The sequence below is a fragment of the Elephas maximus genome, chromosome 24 (genome assembly GCF_024166365.1).
Source record: "Elephas maximus indicus isolate mEleMax1 chromosome 24, mEleMax1 primary haplotype, whole genome shotgun sequence".
NCBI classification, from domain to species: Eukaryota; Metazoa; Chordata; class Mammalia; order Proboscidea; family Elephantidae; genus Elephas; species Elephas maximus.
In genome coordinates, this window is record NC_064842.1 from 32,027,046 (window position 1) to 32,049,818 (window position 22,773).

At 39.4% G+C, this 22,773-nt stretch overlaps 1 protein-coding gene across 10 annotated transcripts in view; it reads left to right on the forward strand.

Moving 5' to 3' along the window:
• The window catches only part of SIPA1L2 (signal induced proliferation associated 1 like 2), a 254,858-nt gene that overhangs the window by 45,153 nt on the left and 186,932 nt on the right, over window positions 1-22,773 (forward strand). For 9 of the 10 annotated variants that reach the window (XM_049867910.1, XM_049867906.1, XM_049867905.1 and 6 more), the window contains exon 2: window positions 4,142-4,194. The exons of the other annotated variant lie outside the window; for it this stretch is intronic. The gene's annotated coding sequence lies outside the window, so the exon portion shown is untranslated. The remainder of the gene's footprint in view (window positions 1-4,141; window positions 4,195-22,773) is intronic. 10 annotated transcript variants of the gene reach the window in all.

The window sequence follows — 22,773 nt, forward strand, 5'->3', positions numbered from 1 at the left end:
ATGAATGATTGACTGGGTTTAATAAGCTTGTGAAGATTGAAACCATGGCATATGATGCCCAATAATCTTTAATTAATGTTAGGAATTTTTTTTTTTTTTTGATGAAGCAGTAAAATTTATTAATTTTATGAAATCTCAACACTTGTCTACACATCTTTTTAATATTGTGTGCAGAAATGGAAAGAAGGCGTAAAACACTTCTGCAGACCGAAGTTCAGGGGTTGCCTCAGAGAAAAGGGCTTGCCTGTGATTGTTTGAATTTCAAGCTAAAAGAGTAGCTTTTTTCATAGAATACCTGTTTAAAAAACTTTTTCATTTGAGGTGAAATTGATATAGTAGAATTATCCATTTTAAATTGAACACTTTTTTGACATTTAGTACGTTCACAATATTGTGCAACCACCACATCTGTCTAGTCCCAAAACATTTTCATCATCCCATAAGGAAACCTCGTGTCCATTAAGCAGTTGTCTCCCATTCCTTCTTCCTTCCAATCCCTGCAACCACTCATTTGTGTTCTATAGACTTACCTATTCTGGATATTTCACATAAATGAAATCATACAATGTGCAACCTTTTATGTCTGGCTTCTTTCACTTGCCTTAATATTTTTGAGGTACATCCATGTTGTAGCCTGTATCAGAATGTCATTCTTTTTTATGGCTGAATAATATTCCATTATATGTACATTCTACCATTTGTTTTTCCATCAATGCACTGGTGGACATTTGGGCTGTTTCCACCTCTTGGCTATGAATATGCCTGCACATGTATTTGTTTGAGTTCTTGTTTTCAGTTCTTTTGGGTGTAGACGTAAGAGTGGACTTGCTGGGTCATATGGTTATTCTGGGAAACCCTGGTGACATAGTGGTTAAGAGCTACCTCTGCTAACCAAAAAGGTCGGCAGTTCAGATCTACCCGGTGCTCCTTGGAAACTCTGTGGGACAGTTCTACTCTGTCCTATAGGGCCACTATGAATTGGAATTGATGGTAGCGGGGTTTTTTTTTTTTTTTTTGGTATGATAATTCTGTTTAACTTTTATAGGAACTGCCAAACCGTTTTCCGCAGTGACTGCACCATATTACACTCTCATCAGCAATGCATGAGGGTTCCAGTTTGTCTACATCCTTTGCAACGCTTACTTTCCATAAAAAAGTTATTATTGTTACAGCCATGCTAGTAGGTGTGAAGTGGTACCTCATGGTGGTCTGTGTGTGTGCTTTCAGTGAAAGTTTACAAATCCAGTCAGTCTTTCATATAAAAATTTATATACACTTTGCTATATATTCCTAATTGCTCTCCCCCTAATGAGACAGCACACTCCTTCCCTCTACTCTCTCTTTTAGTGTCCATTCAGCCAACACCTGACCCCCTCTGCCCTCTCATCTCCCCTTCAAACAGGAGATGCCAACATAGTCTCATGTGTCTACTTGATCCAAGAAGCTCAGTCTTCACCATTATCATTTTCTATCCCGTTGTCCAGTTTAATCCCTGTCTGAAGAGTTGGCTTTGGGAATGCTTCCTGTCTTGGGCTAACAGAAGTTCTGGAGACCATGACCACTGGGGCGCTTCTAGACTCAATCAGACCATTAAGTCTGGTCTTTTTACGAGAATTTGGGGTCTGTATCCCACTGCTTTCCTGCTCCCTCAGGGGTTGTCTGTTGTGTTCCCTGTCAGGGCAGTCATTGGTTATAGCTGGGCACCATCTAGTTCTTCTGTTTCCAGGCTGTTGTAGTCTCTGATTTATGTGGCCCTTTCTGTGTCTTGGGCTTATAATTACCTTATATCTTTGGTGTTCTTCATTGTCCTTTGCTCCATGTGGGTTGAAACCAATTGATGCATCTTAGATGGCTGCTTGTTAACATTTAAGACCCCAGACGCCACTCTTTAAAGAGGGATGCAGAATGTTTTCTTAATAGATTTTATTATGCCAGTTGTCTTAGATGTCCCCCCTCATTGTGATCTTGATTTGCATTTCCCTAATGACTAATGACATTGAACATTTTCATGTGCTCATTGGCCGTATAAATATCTTCTTTGGGGAAATGTCTGTTGAAGTTCTTTGCCAATTTTTAATTAGGTATGTCTTTTTGTTGTTGAGCTGTAACAGTTCTTTATAGATTCTGGATACTAAACCCTTATTAGATATATGATCCATTCTGTGGATTGTCTTTTCACTTTCATTATAATGTCCTTTGGTGCACAAAAGTTTTTAACTTCATTGAAGTCCAATTTATCTTATTTTTTCTTTTGTTACCTTTGCTTTTATCATATCTAAGAATTCATTGCCAAATCCAAGGTCATAAAGATTTATTCCTCTGTTTTCTTCTGAGAGTTTTTTGGTCTTAGCTGTTTTATTTTGGCTGTTGACCCACTTTGAATTAACTTTTGTATGTAAACTGAAGTTGGAGTCCAACATCATTCTTTTGCACGTGGAGATCCAGTCGTCCCAGCACCCTTTGTTGAAGACACTGTTCTTTCTCTGTGGAATGGTCTTGGCACCCTTGTCAAAAAAATCAGTTGGCCATAGATGTTAGGAAATCTTGTTGATAAATATTTTGCTTTGGTTTTCTAAAATCAGAATTGGCAAGATTGGCTGCAAAAGCTCTGTCAGTGAGGTTTTCTTACCCTTCCTCTCCCTCTGCACGTAATCTTAAGTTCAGCTAGAATTGAGGGACTTAATAGTAACTCTTCATCACCTGTTTCATTTCAGTGCTTCCTAACAATTGAGACAGATTGGCAAAGGTGGGTTTTCTAAAGCTAAGGACAGTTACAGCCCTCTTGGTAGGCGACCCTTTAATATATCACCTTTCAACGTGAAAGGAGGTGCCATTAATACTATGCTGGGACAACAAGAGAACTCTGGTGGTGTAGTGGTTAAGTGCTACTGCTGCTAACCAAGAGGTCAGCAGTTCAAATCCGCCAGGCGCTCCTTGGAAACCCTATGGGGCAGTTCTACTGTGTTCTTTAGGGTCACTATGAGTTGGAATCGACTCAACGGCAGTGGGTTTTGGGGACAACAAGTGTAAACCAAGGACTGTCTTGAGTGGCCCTGCTCATTAGAGCCTATTCTGTCCTTTGTAGAAAGTAGAGTGTCAGGATTTGCCAGGAGTTAGAGAGCCGCACTGTCTACAAACCCATGTTCATATCCTTGAATCTGCTTTGTGTATTCCAGACTGTTGTGCTTCCAGTCCATAGTGTCAGCTGAGAGGATGGGGCCAGGGTGCTTTGCTTCAGCTTAGTTGGTAGAAACTCTAGTAATTATTATTTTTGAAAAACGATATGGTCAAAAGATCATGATTTTAGGAGCCAGACATACTTGAGTTTACATCCAGCTCTGTGTGACTTACTTCCTGATTAACCTTGGGCAAGTAAGTAACCAATTTCTTTGAACCCCAGCTTTCTCATCTGGACAGTGAGGCAGAAGAGACTGTTTTTTTTTTTCTTTTTTAAGGTAGCTGTGAGTTTAGAGATAGTGTATATAATACTTAGCACAGTGTCTCGTACGTGGTCAGTGCGGAATACTTAATAATGACCATTGCGGTTACTATTAAAAGCAGATGCAGTTTAACAGAATTTAGTATTAAGCAGCAGTTCTCAAGCCTTTTGATCTCAGGCCCCCTTTACACTCTGAAAAATTATCGAGGACCACAAAGAGCTTTTGATTATGTAGTTTATACCTGTTGATATTTACCATATTGGAATTAAAGCTCAGATGTTTTAAAAATATTTATTAATTTAAAATGACAGTAATGAGCCATTTACACATTATTATAAATAGTAACATTTTATGAAAATAACCATTTTCCAAAACAAAAAAAAATTAGTAAGTAGATTGGCGCAGTTTTACATTTTTGCAAATCTCTTTAATGTCAGCTTAATTAAATTTATGTCACCTAGATTTTCCTATCTGCTGCTGTAGTCAGTGTTTCGCACTATCAGTTATAACTCCCCTCTGTAATGGTGAAAGAACGAGTGAAAAAGTAAATAATATCTTGGTATTATTATGAGAACGGTTTTGACCTCACGGAACCCCGATAGGGTCTTAGAAACCCTCAGGGGTCCTCAGACCACATTCTGAAAACTGCTAACCAGGAGTTTTTTCTATAAATCTGAATGGCTCTCTTTCTTCTCTTGTAGATTCCTGCTCCTGGTTGTGTGACCACGGGAGCTGCTGTTTTTTTCCTTTGGAGGTAAGCCTGTGGGGAGGGCGAGATTTATAGTCATCTCCTTGCCCCAAACAATCATTTGATTTGTTAAATTTGTCTGTGTGTCTGTGTGGGACAAAGAACTTGGTTCGGCCTTTGTCTCTGGTTTCTGAACACAGCCCTTGGAATTCTGGAGCAATCAAGGTGCCCCTTTGTTTTCTAAAGCAGCCAGACAACACTTAAATATGTCTTAATTAGTGGGGACTGCACAGGCCCCATCCTGGCAACAGACCTTAGGAAGGGAAGGGGGCATGATGCAGTCAGTCATGCATGTTCATTGATTCATGCATACACATTGGGCCCCAATGACCATGGGACCCTGGACGTTGGAGTGCTGTCTTTGAGGCTTCCTAGATTGGCAAGAACTTGCATGCACATTGGAGAGGGTACAGCATGCCCCTGGGGACAATGGAGGCCTCATGCTGCCAGGCCCTCTTCCAGACCTTGCCTGATGCGTCTCTTCCCTTGTATCCTTTCTGCTTATAATAAATGGGTAACTGTAAGTATTGGTAATAGCCTCGGTGAATTCTGTGAATTAGTCTAGTAAATTATTGAACCCACCGGGGGAAGGGAGAACCAGCAGAGAGGCTAGCATCTGCCTATTTGATAGGGAGTAGAAGGACAGAATTTTTTTTAGAAGGACAGAGTCCTAATCTGTGGAGACCCAACTTTGGGTGGTTAGGGTCAGAGAGGGAAAGTGCCAGGTGAGTGGCTGGTGTCAGAATGATGAAGGAGGAAAGTGGGGATATGAACTGTCTTCACATTTTGGAAATTAGCCTTATGTCACAGGCCATTATTAATACAGTGACCCACAGATAGAATGTTCTGATTTTTTTCACTCTTCCAAAGTGAGCGGAAAGCACGGTGGAACTTTAGAACTGCCCAAATTAGGGGCTTCAAAAGGAGGTAGTAAGGAGTTTCTGTGAACTTCCCTGAATTTGTTTAAAAGGATTGTTGTTGTTGTTGTTAGGTGCGGTCGAGTAGGTTCTGACTCATAGCGACCCTGTGCACAACAGAATGAAACATTGCCTGGTCCTGCACCATCCTTACAATCGTTGTTATGCTTGAGCTCATTGTTGCATCCACTGTGTCAATCTACCTCGTTGAGGGTCTTCCTCTTTCCCGCTGACCCTGTACTCTGCCAAGCATGATGTCCTTCTCCAGGGACTGATCTGGTTATGGTTAAAGGATATGGTTTTTAAAACTGGTTTGTACTTGAGCATATTGGTGGCTAAACTTGACAAAGGCTGCTTTTCTCGTAGAGAAATTGGACATCGTGGTTGTTCCCTGATTGAATGGGGTATGGAGAGGGGCATTTGTAAGGAAGATGATGGAGGAGGGGGAGCGGGTGGAGGAAGAGAACCAAGATTTCCTCCTGAGGCCCAGCTGCCTATTGCCCAGGGGTCTGTTACCTGAAATACTTTCCTTAGGTATTCACTAAAGGCCAAGCTGCTCTCGTACTTGTGTTTATTCACAAATAGTACATTTTCTTTAACAGCAGATAATAATGAATTTGTGAAGGAGCCATTTCAGAATTAACCACCCTGCAGCACATTTGGTATCTGTCTTTGAATGATCAAAAATTGATTTTAATTTACAGTTTTATAGTAAGCATGTAAAAGCAAAAATTTTTCTTTTTTATAAAGGAGGCAGCATAGTGTAGTGGGTAAGATCATGAACTCTAGAATAAGACTGGGTTGACATCCAGACTGCCGTTTACTAGTTCTGTTAATTTAGCTGTGTTATTTACCATCTCTGTGCCTCAGTTTCCTCTTCAGGAAAATGGATGATGACAGAAACAATTTTGGTGAAAATAATAGTTCTGAAGATAAATGTTATAATCAAAGCAACGCGTTTCGAACGGTATCAGGCATATAGTATGGGCCCAGTCGTATTTTTTATTGTTGTTTTTCTTTTTAAGCTTCAGGACTCTGTTCAAATCTCCGACCCAGAAATCTGAGTGTCTGCCTTCTTGAGGGTATTTGTCATTATAACTGTACCTCTATCTATAAGCTATTAGAAGTATCACTAAATACATGCATGTCTGAGCAAACTAATTTATGTTGAAAGATCAATAGTATGGGAGACACCATTGTTTCATACCTATAATCCCACTAATGTGGGAAGGGGAGGAACAGTTTATGTTTTTATTGAGAAGTTCATTCTGAAACCTGCCAAATAATCCCGTTTTTCATTCTTTTCTCCTTGTCACTCCTGAGATTCCTGCTCCACCATCTGTCTCATTGTTAAGGGTTCGAGGGCTCCCACCTTTGCCCTACCCTCACACTGTTCTCGTGCCTCAGCACAGTAGTTCGTGTACACTCCCAGTGCTGCGAGTACCTATCCAGCAAGCTCTTCACCCCTTTTCTGTCTCTTCATAGTTTGTAAAGCGTAAATCTTAGGAACAGATGAGTATGTGGAGAATGCCAAATACAAGTGCTATACCTGATGTGTAGGAAGAGTTGTGTGTTGGTTGGTGTGTACTTAACAACCTTTCATTTGGAGATAATTCCAAACTTACTGCAAAAATAAAAGTAGTACAAAGGATACCTGTGTACATTTTACCCAGATCACTTATTAAAATTTTGTCTCATTTGTTTTATTATTTTTGTGTTTTCTCTCTTTACCCTTCCTTCTTTCTCTCCTCTCTCTGTCTCTGCCTCTCTCTCTGTCTCTCTCCCTGCACACAGTTTTCTTCTGAACCAGTTAGGGCTGAGTTACATACATCATGGCCCTTTGACCCTAGGTACTTCAGTGTGTATTTCCTAAGAATGGAGAATAGTTATCAGCTTTGGCTAATTTAATATTGATTCAGTACTTATACCTAATCTATCATTTGCCTTCCAGTTTTGTCATTTGACCCGACATGTCCTTTATAGTATTGTTCCCCTTCCAGTACAGGATCCAGGCCAGGGTCAGGTCCTGCATTCAGTTGTCACGTCTCCTTATTGTCTTTCTTTCCACAGCTTTTTGTGCGTGTTGGTGCGTTTTGAAGTCTGTAGCCTGGAAGCTTCCATTTTAAAATATTTTAAGAGGATAAGCACTTAAAAGAGGGTGTAGAGCTCCATCACATTTTGTTATTAGAATTACAAATACATAGAATATATGTATTTTCTGTGGTGAAATTGTGAAACTACTTGCAGGAAGAAGAGGAAGAGGAATGGAGAAAACGGTAGTAGAGAAGGATTCTTAGCCTGAAAAGACAGTGTATCCTTGTAAATGTGAATCAAAAGATTTGGCTTAAGCACCAGTAAAAAAGATGAGCTTAAGTAAATTCTGGTGTGGAAATAAAAGACAATTTACATTTCCAACGTGGAGAATGGGAGGTGTTACCGAAATTTGTTTTTAGGAAAGACCTGCATTTTGCCCAGCTCTGCTTGTCCCAGTGGGTTCCTTGGTCAAGACTGAGGCTGGATGATAAGGTGGTTCTCTGCCACCTCATGCTGCCTGGACACACTGTCTAATTACTCCCTCTCTACTGCTGCACTTTTGAGTTTCAGGAGGACAACTTTTTCTTTAAGATAAATACCTTGGAATGTATCAAAGAGTGTGTGAAGTTAAAATATTGATGGATATTGCTTAGTTGTTCTTCAGAAAGGTTATGCCCATTTATAATTCCATCAGTGACTTGTGAATGAGCCTATAGCCTTCAGCAACATTGAGTAATCTCAGTGTTTTAATTTTTTCTCATCTTAATGTAAAAAATATTTCATCATTTTAATTTTAATTTTTTTTATTAGTGCCGGGGTTAGGCCCCTTTATGTTGGCCATTTGTATTTTTTTTTTTTTTTTTTTGCCCACTTATCTTTTGGATTATAACATGTATTGATTTTTTTTAAGCTTCTGTATTTTTGATGTAAGCCCTTCTTCACATATTACAATTAAGTATTTTTCCCAATTCTTAGTTTGCCTTTTAACTTTGTTGAGATGTCTTTTGTCATGGTGTAGTTTTTTATTTTCCTCAAAGTTTAGTTTTTTAATAGTTTCTGAACTGAGTCTCATGCTAAGAAAAGACTTCCCCATGCTACAATTATGGAAATTAATTTGCATATTTTAGTTTTAAATTTACATGTCTCTATTTTATTTTTGCGTTTGGTCTGAGGTCCATCCTGTCAGTCCAGCTCCAGTTATCGGCCCCTCCTCCTCTACCCCCTGTTTGAGTTGCTTATGATACAGATGGGGTGAATTCGTTAAGAGTACAGCCTGGAAGTAAAATTTTGCTTTGTTAAGTAAGCTACTCTGTCTAGGTTGTCTTTTTTTTGAGCTGAATATCTATTCTAAATGCTATATTAACATGGGTTTTGCTTGTACTCCAATTAAAGGAACATCACAGATATAGTATAGCTGTTGTGAAAAAATGTGAATGAATTTTTGTTGTTGTTCTTTTATTTATTATTTTTTGTAAGGACCTTTTTTTGCCCATGAATTTATAAGAGTACATTCTTAGTGGTTACCAGGAAGAGATGGGAGGGAGGGAGAAGGGTATTATTTATTGCTTAGGGGACACTGAACTGCTGTTAAGGGAGATGGAAAAATTTAGAAACAGTAGTGACGGTTGAACAACATGGTGAGCATAATTAATGTCACAGAATTGTACATGTGAAGAATGTTGAAATGGCAAATGTTTTGTTACACATGTATTTACCACAATTTAAAAAAAAAGTACGTTGTTCACATTCTCTAAATTGTAGCATCAGGACTGAGGAGATGACACACTCGTTTAGTTGATGACTTGTTGCATAATCCTGTATACATGATTTTACCATTTTATGTTCTCATTTTCCCATTGGTGAAGTTAGGACTTACCACTTAACTATCATAAAGGCTTAGAAGCTTCTTTATCAGAGGATTAAGAGATTGGTATGTGGGGAAAATAAAATTATATCATTAGGGGATTACTAAGAAAAATTTGGGCTGAACTCCAAATTCCTGTCTTTCTAACGATGAATAGAATTTTCCAAGATCCTGGTACTATAGTGTTGCTGTGGTGTGTATGTTAGCTTCCAGATTTCTAGTAAGAATTTTGAAACCTTTACACATTTCCTTATCAGAAAATGTTGTTCTGATGCCTAGACTATCTTCCAGACACCACATAAGCTGATTTTCTGGTTCCTCCTCTCTCTGCTTTCAAGTTTACTTTTGACCTTCTCTCCTTCTGAAATCAAAAAAGTATTGGCAGGATGGTGCTAGGCTTCCTTTGGGTCCTATCCTTTTTTCTTTATGGCTGACTTCATATAGCCAGTAGAACTCTAAGCCAGCTGCCTTCAAATTGATTCCAACTCATGGCAACCCCATGTGTGTTAGGATAGAACTGTGCTTCACTGGGTTTTCAATGGCTGTGATCTTTTGGAAGTAGATTGCCAGGGATTTCTTACAAGGCATCTCTGGGTAGACTCAAGCCTCCAACCTTTCATTAACCATTTGTACCACCCAGGAACTCCCAGAACTCTAGAGGGACCATAATTTATCTCCATTCACTTGAAACTTTTAGAATGTTAAGTTTCTTCTTTGTACTGCCCAAGTTTCTGAAGAAACATCATAGTTACTGGATCTCTCTATTGGGAAACAATCCTGAGCTGAGAATTGTTTGCTTGGTTATAGCTGCACTGTGCTATCTGTTGCCAGGATCAGGGTGTCAGGAATGAGAGACTGAACTATCATGGTGCTTGATGCTTAATGCAGGTGTTTGAACCTTGGGAAGTGAATTAGCCTATATATGAAAAGTTTGGAAACCCTGGTAGCGTAGTGGTTAAGTGCTACAGCTGCTAACCAAAAGGTTGGCAGTTTGAATCTACCAGGCGCTCCTTGGAAACTCTATGGGGCGGTTCTACCCTGTCCTATAGGGTCACTTTGAGTCAGAATCGACCCTGCGGCAATGGGTTTGGTTTTGGTTTTTTAATATATGAAAAGTTTAGATGATCTTATACCTCTTCCTTGAGTTCATTTTTGCTACTTAAGACTAAACCAAACCCATTGCTGTCAAGTTAATTCTGACTCATAGCGACCCTATAGGACAGCATAGAACCGCCTCATAGAGTTTCCAAGGAGCAGCTGGTGGATTTGAACTGCTGACCTTTTGGTTAAAAACACTGGGCCACCAGAGCTCCCTTTGCCACTTACACGCATACGCATGGAATTTTGAGGTGGGTTAACGCAAACATTTTCCAGGTTATGTTGAAAGTATTTCATTTAAATCCCAGCTTTCTGCCAGATTTGGAAAGGTTTAACTACCTCAGGCAGATGATCTTAACATTTAAAGACCCCAAGGGAAGGAGACTGCTGACTTTCCTCTTCTGCGTACTTGAGGGTGATTTAGTTCAGTAAATATTTATTGGGTAATTTCTGTGAGTGGAGCACTCTGCTAGGTGCCAAGGGAAACAATATGATTAAGATGTGGCTCATCACCTCCGAGAGTCTATAATCTAGCAAGGAAGGAAAAAAATGTATATACAAATAGCTCTAATGAAAGGTTCAACTACTAGGGGATGCTAGTGAGCTGAGCCGACCATAAATCTGTGTCCTCAGGGTGCCTGGCATGTTGCAGGCACATTTAAGTGGGTGAATGAATGTGTTTTTGGCATGCTTTAACTATAACAAAACTGTTTGTAGAAAGATAATTTGAAGGATTTGGGGATGGCCTCACAGGGTGTGAGTATTTTATGAGGTCACCAAGGATCGAGGGCAGACTGAGCAAAAGTCCTGCGGCCTGCCCTCCTCTCTTCCTACACCAGGGCAGTGCCGGGGTCTCCTCCTCCCAAAGCCTCAAGCACCTACACCCATTAGTTGAACAAACTAGAATTTGTTCCTTAATCTGATTTCTCGTAGATTGATTTATGCTAATCAGACTCCAAAGAAATTGCATGATATACTTTTCCTGATAACTAGGCATTCCTTCCTTTTCTTTCCCTTTTTCCAATTTCTGCTCTTTCTCAGCGTTAGCTTCTGTCTAGTTGAATAAATGACAACCTGCTTTTTCTCAGTTATATTACAAACAAGTTTCCCCAAAATGTAACCCCGATCAACTTGATTGCACAAGAGGCGTTTTAAGAATGAATGTGCAGATGCAGACACTTGCTCTCATTTGCAGTATGCTTGCGGGCTGTTTCTTTCTTCCTACTAATGATTATTTGTGTATTATTGCAGCTTTATTTACTTACCGTTTACTGTATAATGAGTGATATTTTAGGTAGTTTACCTACCTCATTTAATCTCCTAACAGTGCTTTGAAATAGGTATTTTTTATCCCTATTATAAAAATGAGGAAACTGAGGCCCAGTGAGATTAAGTGATTGGCTCAAGGTTACACAGCTAAGCAGTTATGCATCCAGGAGGAGCTGCACTGTCAGAATTCACTGTGGCACTGCCCTGAGGGCAGGTGACTTCAGGAAATGACTAGGACATCTGTTTCATCTTCTTTTGCAGATATTTCAGAATGTGATTCTGTTTTCTGCATGAGGTTATGAGAATAACCAGAAAAAATAATTTGTACATTTTTATTGAGTATATTGATATCTACATATCTATATATTGACCATCCTTAAGGATAAGCATATTGATCTTGTATAAGACCAAAGAGAATCCTAATGAAACTTGATGAAACTATTATTATGTTTTGATACTTAAAACATTCAACATTTTTTAGATTGATAAGCATTGAATGAGTAATCAATCCATTCATGCCCCAAAAACACACTTGAAGTATCAAGCCTCTCAAAACACACTTGTTCCTGAGTGTTATGAACACTGGATCCTTTCCTAATTAGACAGATCTTCACCATAAGTGGCTTCTTAGTTAAAATAATCCTGCTTAACCTCTGAAAGGTAAGTGTGGCTAATATGAAAGTTAGTGTTTAAGACATTATTATTACAAAATGTTTATAAAATGCATTACCAAACTCTGTAGGGGTCTTCTACAGTGTCATTATCTGAAGGCATTTACAACACTGTATTATAAGGAATTCATCCTGAATTTTTCCTTAGTGAAAGGGTGCTGATACCCTCCTTAATTTATGAACCTGAAAGCCAGCAGGGCTTTTTTCACAAAACACATTGTAATGTTGTAAGTTTTAGATCTCAGTGTGACAGTTTGCTTTCTTTCCTTTGTTTATTTTGATTAAACATTTCTCTTTTGAGGAACTATCAGTGGAAGGTTTCATAAGAGGGATTCAGTGAGGAACAATGGATAGTGTTAAGATTTTGCTTTGATTCTCAAGTAAAATAACAGTTTTTCCTCTGAAAACCATTTCTTTGGTAATTAATGATGTGTTCCATGTAGACTAAGATGAAGCGACCCGATTTTGATCATCTGTCCAAACTCAAACACTCCTCTCACCTCAGACATTTCTTAAGGTCTAGGATGTTGTCAATTTTTGGGTCATTTGATCCACTTCATACCTGAGGCACAGTAGAAGTAAAGGCATGGCAGCCATCCATTTTATAAGGATGTTTAGAGAGAGATGGGAGAAGAGAGTCTACCAAATGTATAGTAAAATATGTTAAAATTATATTTTTAATTACTGTCTTAGTTACCTAGTGCTGATGTAACAGAAATACCACAAGTAAATGACTTTAAAGAACCAAAATTTATTTTCTCATAGTTCTGGAGTCTGAAAGTCCAAATCTGGGTCTTGGCTACTTAGATTCTTTTTGTGATCCTCTCTCCTGTTTCTGGTGTCTACTGGCGACCCTTGGCGTTCCTTTCCTTGCAGACAATCCTGGTATGTCTTCTACCTTCCCTGTATATGTGTGTCTCTGGGTCTATCTAGTCTTTTTACAACTCAAAAGTGGTTAGGTTTAGGTTCCACCCTATTCTGGTATGACCTAATTAAAAGAAAACCCCTATTTCCAAACAGGGTCATATTTACAGGGACAGGGCTTAGAATTTCAACACATTTTGGGAGAATACCTTCAATCTTTAACAATTATGAAACAAATATGTTTCTAAGAATTCAATCTGTAACAATTACCTACTAACATAAAACAAATATGTTTCTAAAATCAGATTATTTGATTTTTTTCTTATACCTAATACAGTGATAATAGCTACATTTATTAAGCACTTTCTGCTCTAAATCCTGTTCTAAACGCTTTCCAGGCATCATTTCATTTAATATGACTCTGTCATATTACTGTCTTCCCTGTTGCAGGTATGCAGATACACAGAGACACAAAGACCATGAAGAAACTTGTCCAGAGCCGCCCAGCCAGTGCTGGAACTAGAGCTCAGCCTAGTGAAGTGTCACTGTAGGGCTCCCAGGCTCATAGCTCATGTATTTGCAGATAAACATTCTGGCAACTCTACTTGCTGGAATCAGTGTGATTTAGTGGAAAGAACCTTTGCTTTAGAGTTGTATAACTATGTTTGTGATCTGGGCTGGCAGATTATTAACTGTGACTCTGGGCAATTTACTTAATCTTTATACACTTTGGTTTTGATATTGGCAAAATGGTGATAATGATCTCTCGTAATATTTTTGTGAGAATTTAATGAGGTAATGTTTGTTCCAACAGATCTAGCTATTTTATTTATGCCTTTTTTCTGAAAAAGCCAAATGAAAGTCTGTTTGTAAGACACATTTTTTTTATCTCCCATCTTGGCCTTGTCCTGTCCCCATAGTAAAAATTCATAATAAGAATCTCTCTTTTTTTTTTTTTTTTAAATCTATTGAGAAAGGAAAAGCAAATGCTAAATTGAAATTAGAGATTAAGGAGCATTAAAATTCAGCTTTTAATTTTTCACTTCCTGATGATCTTATCTGCCTTTTTTTTTTTTTTTTTGGTAGTTGCCTGTAGTGCCTTGATTTTTGTTTTGTCCAGCATTGGTCTTCAAGAGTGGCGTTCCTGCCATCTTGGTGGCTTCCTTTGCCAGTTTTGGTTCCTAATACTTAGCCCTTCCCCACTGGTTTCTGTTGTTGGCCTCTCTGGCCTGGGCAGTGGAACTGACTTGGTCTGAAAGCCTTTGCAGTTTTGAGCAGTGGTTCTCAACCCTAGCTGCCCATCCGAAACACCCAAGGATCTTCTGAAAATACCAGTGCCTGATATTTAAAAATGGAACCTTGACATCTGTTTTAAAAACTTCCCCAGGTATTCAGATGCACAATGAATCAACATCATGTGTATTTCAGTGAGTAAAAAAGTTCTCTAAATAATGGCAGTAAATACTATAGAAATATGTGTCTCAGCTACCAAGGCCTGCTCCCATTTTCCTGTGCAGGATGCATGGGCTAAATTGCAGTGTTATGTATTCAGGTAAAGGAAGGAACCTGGAGGCATTCTGGTAGGGAGGTGACCCATGGAGCTTGGGCGCAGAAAGAAAATACATTTTGGTGTTCTTTTCCTTCCTTTGTCTATTGTTAGTCGTTTAGTGTGTAGGAATTATTCCTCGGTGTGATCTCCCTGCTGAACCATACTATTTTTAGTCACTAACCAACACAATAGGCTTAGAAAAAGGCTATTGAACCTTTTGAGGCTGTTGTATTATGTCTGACAAGGGCTGAGTTGCAAGTAGGCTATCCTGCCTCACAGTTCAGGCTTGTAGGATTTTTTGTTTCTTTTTTAGAAAGTGTCTGAATAGCTTAAAAATACAGTGGTTTGGCAGTTTGACAGGTGATGCCAGATGTCTGCATATCTCTCCTCAGTGTCCCAGCGCTCCACACATAGCTTCGCAGGTGTTTGTTAGGTTGCTAATTTTTATTTCTCTTCCTTTTCCTAATAAAATGTGCTAAAATATGCATAGTTAGTAGTGCTGGGGGAGAAATGTGAAGCATTTTCTTTTTCCTGAATCTCTGCCTTCTGTCTAAAAGTGTGTGTTCCTACATTGAGGTGATCCCCTTGACCGGCTCTAAATAACAAATGGATTAAACAGATAAAGGGAGTATTAACTGTTTATTATTTTCAATTTGTTTTATAAATGGCAGTTGGGCCTTTCTGGCTTCTAATCCACACTCTGAAAGATGCATCAGTCCATTAGGAGGCAGAATATTAGGTTACTAGAAGTCGCAGTACAAAAACAAGTCTCTCATTGTAAAATAATGTGATGGACTTGATGTGTCCACGTAATAGATTGGATATTATTTATTCTTTTTCTCTTTATTGCATCGCCCTCCATTAAATGCTATAATAGGAAGCGTATTAGAATTACTAATACGTAGCTCTGACTCTCTTAAGTACAAATGTTCATTCTCAAACTGATTTTCATCCAGGCAATTGGCCAAGTAGAGATTTTCTTTAACAGTGCTTAGTGAGGGGTAAACGCTGAGTTATCTTTGAAGACTTTTATGATAAAGACTGGAGTATTTAGCACTTTCTTTCTGTTGTTACAAATTTATCATCATCCTCTGTGTTGGAGATGTTCTATTAAGATATGTGCCACTTTCTAGGGACAGGCCTAGGCAGTGTTGTAAAGGGGAGCCGTTTGGTTTTCCTAACTACATTTGGGGCACTTTCCCCATTTTTCCTCATCAGTGCTTCTCCAATGCCCCATACTCTCCAAGCCACCTTGGAGATTTGTTGCTGGTGGGGGCAGCTAACCATATGGGTGCCACAGTGATTCTCTGAGGGCCTCTTGGAGAAGCAGAGCAGCCTGATGTCTCAGGTGCTGACTTTCTGGCCTTCCCTTCACCTCAGGCACCAAAAGGGCTCAGTGATTTCCAAGTTTGCACATCTAGGGCCACCTGAGCTGTTTGTTACAATATCCCTTCCAGGCGTGCGTCACACCCTGCCCCGCTACCCTCCCTCTTGCCCCCGCACAGTTTGGATTCAGGAGGTGTAAGGTGGGGCTAGAAAATGGGATTTCCATCAGGCTCTTTTTGATGCAGCTGTCAGAATGTCCGTTTGCATGTTTCGGAACCACCCACGCAGTTTAGAACTTCCGTTTTATAGATGAGGCAGTCAAAGTCCAGCATTGCCAAGTAACTTACCCAGGCCAGGCCGCATTCAAAAGGAAGAGACTATATCCTCTACTTCTGTTTTATGGGTATAGATATTGCAGAAAAGACCGACACGTTAATTGGGCTATTTATCCTGGACGCAGGCAAATTGCTGTTTTACTCATTAGTTTCCTGTCTTTTTTCACTGGAGACTGTGTGTGTGTGTGTGTGTGTGTGTGTGTGTGTGTGTGTCCCTGAGACAGAGAGGGACACAGGATGAGCTTGTGTTCTATCTGCTTAACCAATTCAGGAAGGTGTGAAAAGGTAGTGAGTGTGAGATCTGATTTGGGTTCTTGTTTGTTGAAAGAGCTACTGTTAAATATACTATTTTTATAGTTGTCTTGGCCTCTGTGCTGAGTGGGTGCTCTGGCTAGTTTTGCATGTTGATGGATTTTATTAGCAAGTTATATTAGACAAAGCAGGTACATATCGGGGCCAATCAGAGTCTGACAGGTAAATGCTTAAAATATATTTCTTATTCTGATCATATTAGTGGCAGACACATGTTTGCAAATCCATTTAAAAAAATCAAAAGCCAACTTCTTAAAATTTATTCTGATGTGGAGTTGGTTATTAATATATAAAAGTATCAGAAAGGTCCAGGAATTCACATTATTTCACTTTATTCTTAGGCTTTCTTTTATCATTTGACATGGGGGCTACGGTGTACCTCCTAGGGAAATGGTAAACCTAGGGAATGTCTACACCAAATGACTCTCTTTAAGGTGTGAACAAATGCGTAAGTGTCCCAATATGTTTGTCTGGTATGTGGTAGGTGCTTAATAAATATTTGATGAATGAAAGTTTAAGGCATTAAAAAGCCCCCTTTTATATCTATTAAAATTCTAGCTCTGGGGTACTGTAGTGCTTTTGTTTACTCATAAAAATCTAGACTCTAAAATTCAGTATCTTTAGTGGAATAATTTACATTTCTTTGTTGTCCAAGTTTTATTTTTTGGTATTTTTCCAGAAATGGCACCTCTCTTGATTCTTTTCCCCTCAAAAACATTATATCTGCTTAAAAGCTTAAATTTTTGGTGAAATTTAGAGCTTAGCACCAACATGGCCTAGTACCTCAGGGGCTACTTTGTAGGAGACTTGGCATCAAGAACTCCCTGGCACGATTGTGGAGCCTCCTGAAAAGTCATGGTCCCTGTGGCCACTGCCTTGGGCCTGGGTCTTCTCTCCCCTCCCCAGTCCTGGCCTTCCTGCACATATTGGACAGATGGAGAGACGACTGAGAGCCAGGGGTTCTTTTTGCTGACCGATTTGACCAGGAAGCAGCAACTTCCTTTTCTCTGAGGAGTAAGTGATCATTGGAAAACTTACCTATATCTGAGGATTTTTTTTTAAAGGGACTCTATAATGAATGAATACACATTAACCTGAAAGACAAATAACTCAAAAAAGAAGACTCTGGATTAAATTTTATATTCCTGAAGGTTTTATTAAAGATCATTGAGGCATATGATCAACAGGGAGTAGCAGCTTCTTTCAAATGATAATACTCTGGATAAATAAATAAATTCATAATAACGGATTACTGATTTCTTGCTAACTGCTTGGTGTAGTGCTGATCAAAGAGGGAAGGGGCTTGGGACAAGAGGTGGCTAGCAATACCATTCTCATAGTCTTATGGACAAGAAAATGAAATTTCTGGCTAAGGACTGAAGTGCTACTGCTGTCACCATCAACCCAGACCCGTTGCCATCAAGTTGATTCTGACTCATAGCAAACCTATAGGACAGAGTAGAGCTGCCCCATAGGGTTTCCAAGGAGCGGCTGGTGGATTTGAACCGCCGACCTTTTTGTTAACAGCCTGAACTCTTAACCACTATGCCATCAGGGCTGTCACCATAGGGAAGACTTTTATAAGTATTATTATTAACACAAACTAAGTGTCTTTGCTGACAATGAAAGACCGGTCTGAGTTAATTCTTTTATGGGCCCTGGAAATCCAACAATTCTGTGTTTAATAGAGATAACAGTTTAGTCAGGGACCAAAAATCAACAACACACTGGGGGGAACCAGCAAGAAGGAAATTTGTTTCCAGACTGATTTGCTGACATGTAGGTATTACCTTTCCGAATCATAATAATTTTTATTTCCCTGATGAATAGATACAGTCAATTTGTACCTGCATTGAGTTAGCTGTCGCATAGCCTTTAGTAGAAAAATTGTAGCTCACTGTAACAGTAGAACAGTTTACTAATTTAAAGTATATATAGAAATCTTCATTTACTGATAAATTGAATGATATTTATATTTGTAACCAAAGGTTTCTCTGCTTTATCAGGGTACCCCAATTAGAAGTAGTATATATTCTGTATGTAATATTTGGATAGAAAGACGGTAATAAAATCACCTCAAGTGCTAACAACCAGAGATAAAAACTGATAAAATTTTGGAGAATTTTCTTCATCTTTTTTCTGTGAGTATGTGTGTGTGTTATATAGTTGTCAACATACTGTATATACATATGGGTATTTGTCATTATTTCATGGTCTTTATAAACAGTATTTTATACCAGAACATTTAAATATGTTAATTTTAGAGAAGCTGGCACAATTCTTTCCAAGAACACAGACCTGTGCAAAGAGGGGTTGCACCTGTTGCTTTTTATAGTTACCAGGCTTGGTACCTGGAACCCAAAGCACTTTATACATTTCAGATCCAGCTGGAGCTGATTGAGTTGTGTTGTTATTTGCCCATATTAGAAGCATCCCTTCTGTTTGAGGATATGGAAGAAAAGTTTGTTAAATGGCATGCTGGTGCCCTGTGATTGAGCTCTGTACATACTGGAAATGATTTATGCAGTCTGGCTAATTTCTAGGATAATCCTTGTTATCCCGTTGGCTGGCAGAAGGTAAAATGAGTTCTAGCTCCCTGCTGGGCTTGGAGGAGGGCTGATGTCTTGGATTGCTTGAGTAAAGTCAGACACTCTCCTACTTTACATAATTGAGATCACCTACCCACCAGTGGCATGAGGACTCTAGAGTATGAAATTAACACATCAAGTGAATTTTATATCCTGGTAGCCTTGGGCTGGTTTTTGCAAATTAAATTTTGCAGAAATTAGCTTCAGCCCTGCAAAGGCAGTATTAATTTAGTAATGGTGAAACCACACTGTTTCCATGGCATTTCTAACCTGAGAGGTAAGAGGAGAGTTTTACATGAGGATAATGAGTCTTGCTGAATAAGTTGTTGTCTGTTTGGTAAAAGCTGTTGACCAAAAGTGATTACCCTCATGAAATGATGATAGACACAATACTGAAATTTAAAGCAAACATGAATTGCAAGGATCAGCTGACTCTACCAAAAAGTTTCCTTCCATGGGTGGTTATTCACTACTTTGCATTCCAGAAACAATGATTTTTTTTCCCCCCTTCCAGTGCGCTGAGAATGGATTCATCTCTCAGGCCTATAAACATATTAACTAAGCTTACTAAACAGAGTGTGTAACAAGAATGCCCACATTAACTACATTACAGAAATAAATAGGACCATCCTGGGAACCTGAGTACCGACCTCTTCTCGGTCCACGCCTCTTCCCCTGAAGGCAGGAAGATGTGTCAGGTCCCAGTCGGAAGGTGTTTGGCGCAGTTGGAGTTAGAACAAGGCTGAGAGCTGAGTTGAGCAGTCACTGGTTTCATGCAGGGAGAGCAGGGAAGACCGACTGCAATGGCTGAGGTTCCCTCTCCTCTGGATGCCAAAATGTGCTCAGGGATTCTCCTCTTGCCATGTTCCTAATCCCTGGCCAAACCCCTTCCTTAATTATGTTTTGCCGTTAATTAGAATACAGTCAAATCTTACAGACCTCGGAGGCTTCTTGCTCTTTCAAGTTTAAATCTCAGAGGGTGATCTTTTGTCTCATATCCAAGATCTCTGGGGAAGTTTCATCGTACTGAATGGAAGCAAATGGCAGCGGACTTTACCAGGTAGACTTCTCTTTGAACGATGTAGTTATGATATGTCACTTTTTCCAGAAAGGCTGTTCCTTTGTTTTGGTTTACTCTCCGTACCAGTGTTACTTTGTCAATGTTGATATACTGATTTATTTTTTTAAATTCCGTCTAAAATGTTTTAAATATTTTATTTGTTGCTTGACCAGTCATCTAACAGTTAATGTCATACTTGTACAGAATGTTTGGCACATTGACACTCTTCAGCATTTGCTGGCAATATTTCATGAAGCTGACATTTTTTGAGTGTCTTCATTTGCCAGGTGTCTTGTTAGGCAGTGTGAGAGAATACAGAACTGAGTAGATTTCTCTGATTTCTAGATTCTCAGTCTAGTAGGATAGAAAAGCCTGTAAATAAGTAATGGGAGTGTTGAATATTTGTGCCAGAATACAGAAGAGGGTAAGACCTGTGGTTTCCCAGACACAGTGACATTTGGGCTAGGGATTAAAGCATGGGGAGATTTTGGCAAGTCAGTAAGACACAGTAGCTGGAAAGAAGGTGTTCTTGGTGAATACTGGGGAGTTCTGAGTGCCTGGAGTTTGGGTTAACAAGGTTTGGAGGGAAGTTCAGTGGTAGGGAATGGGAAGACTGGTAGAAGTCATTGTGTAGTAGGGCATCACATGCCGTGCGATTAGAGCATTGAATGGCATGTGTATGAAGAGACACATAAGGGGATTTTGGTAGAAAAATTAAACATCTAACCCAGCTGTGTGTTCCTTCCACTGTTGAGTAGCTCTGTGATGTTGGGCAGGAACCTAAACTCTTTGAGCCCCTTTTCTCAAATTTCATAGGCATACTAATAATTATATCATAAAATGTATCTTAGGTAAAATAGAATGCTTTGAATGGAGCCCAGCCTACAGCAGGCCTTCAGTCAGTGTTATAGCCTCCGCTTCATCCTAAATACCTCCAGATTCTGAGTGGTATAAATACAACCAATCAATGATCATTCGAGTGTTAACACTGTGGATTTGACAGGCAGCATGCTGATTTAGGGTAAGTTTTGTTTGTTAGTATTTGTCAATCCTCTTTTGCTGGTGGAGCACAGGTGAAAATCTCCCTTGGTTGGGTGCAAGATTTCTTCTCCAGGGCTTCTCTTTCCATTCTTGACTTCGGTCCCAGAGCTGTTATCAGTGCTGGCCTGGATTGCCCTTGGCCCTACTTGGCCCTACAGTACAATCCTGTACTGGTTGAGATTTTGGCATCAGGGCTTAACAAGTTGAGTGAAATGAAATGAGCTTTAAAATAAGTATGCTTGAACTTTTTTGGGTAAATTGTCTTACCCAAGTTTTTCAAACCTTTTTCTGCAGATTTAAAACAAGTCTGATCCCAGTGTTCATTAACTTGGAACCTTTAAATTTTTTTTTTTTTTTTTAGAAGGCAGGGTAAGATGCCTATCATAAAGCAAGAATTTAAAGATTCTTAAGTGTGATTGAAAACAGCTCTTGATGGCATGTAATTTCTTTATCTTGTTCTGTCTCTGTTAGTTTTTCCCAGACTACAGACTTACCTATCTGGTTTGCTCATATCTGAGTGAGGTTTATGTGCCATTAATAGCTGGGTTGCAGGGCTTTCTTTCCCACAGTGTCTGTGCAGCACTGAAACACATTTGCAGTATTTCTCTTAAACCTACTATGTCAAACTGCTCTGTGGTCATGTGTACCTTTTCATCGAAGAGAGGGAAGAAGAGAATTTTGGAATTCAGTCTTCCTTTAAAAAATGTAATGAGGTTGTTTGGGTATCTTTAACATAAGCAACAGGAGTAACAACAACAGAACCTGGTATGCCAACAGATGAAATAGATGTTGGGGGAAACGGGTGGGATGGGGGGTGGGAGGTGGGGGAAGTAGGGTTGCCGGCAAAACCCTTGCTGATAGATGCTCAGCTGGTGCAGCAGGTTCCTTTGTAAGGTTTTGTAATAGGTAGAGGTAGGGACCCTGTCTATGCATTAAGCTTCTTTAAACAGCTCAGTGAATCCTGGATTGTTCCTGCAGACATTTCAGACTGTGTACACTCACGTTATCTTTGGCTGTAATGTCATCTGTGAGGAATCCCGTGTTAGTGGTTCAGTGGCTGTCACCAGGTTTAGGTGATCCTTGAACTGCTGATAATCTTCTGTTAACTTTGGCTTGTCATTACTTCAAAGTGCTATTCAAGGAAATTGTTGCAGTATCGAGGTTGCTAGGGAAACAGCTTTTGAGTTAATACCCTTTCGAGTTAGTATCCGTGTGATGGATGGACTCCACCCCCTACCCCTCCCCCACCTATACTTTTCTATAATGGAGAATTTGCAGAATGATTTTGTTTAGAAATGTTTTTTGTGCTCCCAGGATTTAGAATGTAGAATCCCCTATCTCCCGCTGTTAGGTCCTTTTCATCCTTTCATTTATTTGGAATTTCCAAAGACTAAGTGGGCTAGTGGGTTCTTTTTTGAATCTGCTCATTTTCTCTGAAGCTGATGTCATGGTCTGAACCTTTAGCCTTCATATGCTGATTATTAGATTACTTTGGGCAGTAGGGACTTTGTTAGAAAAAAAAAAAAAGAAGGGGGTGAAAAAGGTGGGTTATATATCAGCAGTCTACTTTATCTTGGACTTGGTGATATTTCGGTGATAGCAGAGCAACTTGAGGTTCTCTATTCTGTAGTATTTAGTTAGGATCCATCTTCAGGAG